Genomic DNA, 1245 nt, shown 5'->3' with positions numbered 1-1245 from the left:
GGGCGAGGCAGAGAGGAGGAGCGGATCGGGGCGAGGCAGAGAGGAGGTGCAGAGGAGGGGCTGGGAAGAGAGGAGGAGCAGATGGGGCGAGGCAGAGAGGAGGTGCAGAGGAGGGACTGGGAAGAGAGGAGGAAGGGGAAACTGAGGTTAGAATGTAAAAAGTTATAATAATGGTAATATTGATAAGAATATAAATACCTAGGGGTCTTCAGAGTTACTCGGAAGGTCGCTGTGAGGGAGTTGGGAGACAAAGCATGGGTGGATGGTGATGATAACGAGAAAGAGGATGACAGTAGCCCGAACAGATTTCTCTGAGCTGGTTCTTTGCTGACCCATTGGCTCGCACCCCATGTCCCTTGGTATTTAGCACGGTGATATACAGAGGCCGATGACTAATACAGTCCTGAGACTTTTTTGGATCCATCTGTCAAACCATTTCATTTGCTTTACTAATCAGATCTCCATTTCCTTGGCTAATCTGATCTCTATTTCCTGAAGAGTCAAAACAAAACAAAGCAAGCGATTCAGGGTGCCTCTCCCTCAGATGATGGAACAGGAAGGGGGGGGCAGCACTTCACCAGACTGGCTGTTCTTCACAGCTGCTTTAGCTTAAAAGCAGCAACAAAGAGTTAAAATGTATTTCTTCCTTATAGTTCAACTCTGCATAGGGGATTGATTTTATGATGTCCTAGGAACTGTTATATAAAACCTTGAAGTACTTTATAGAACGTGCACACGTCCTCTTGCATAGTTAAAATCATCCCCGGATCATAATGACACAGTATAGATGACATGTAAACAGTTGTCCTGGGCTGTTGAGGGACTATCAACAACAGAAAATGCCTTTGCATGTGGAGCACAGACAGACATTTCTCCTTAAATACTTCCCATTCATGTTTGGCTGCAGAGTCTGGGGACACAAGAGCTAGTTATGCTGGGTTTGATTTTGCCGTACAGAAGTCAAGTGAGGGAATGAGGTGATGGCTCAGCTGGTAAAAAGCTTGCCTGGAAAGCACAGGGCTTGAGTTTAATCCTCAGAATGCGCTTACAAAAGCCATGTGTGGTGGCCTGTGAGTATAATTCCAGTACTAGGAGACAGAGGCAGGTAGAAGAGCCCTGCCTACTTGATAAGCACCGGACCACTGAAAGACTGTCTCAAAAAATAAGATGGGCTCTGGGCTGGAGCAGACACAGAGTTGGTCTGCTCCTGTCCTGTTGAGAAACTGAATCCTGAGTCATCCAGGA

At 46.7% G+C, this 1245-nt stretch overlaps 1 protein-coding gene across 1 annotated transcript in view; it reads right to left on the bottom strand.

Moving 5' to 3' along the window:
• Rnf150 (ring finger protein 150) overlaps positions 1–1245 on the bottom strand; it is a 223540-nt gene that overhangs the window by 22747 nt on the left and 199548 nt on the right. The window lies entirely within an intron of this gene.

This window comes from Grammomys surdaster, unplaced genomic scaffold (genome assembly GCF_004785775.1).
Source record: "Grammomys surdaster isolate TR1022 unplaced genomic scaffold, NIH_TR_1.0 125463, whole genome shotgun sequence".
Classification (NCBI taxonomy): Eukaryota; Metazoa; Chordata; class Mammalia; order Rodentia; family Muridae; genus Grammomys; species Grammomys surdaster.
This window is presented reverse-complemented; position numbering and strand designations above follow the sequence as displayed.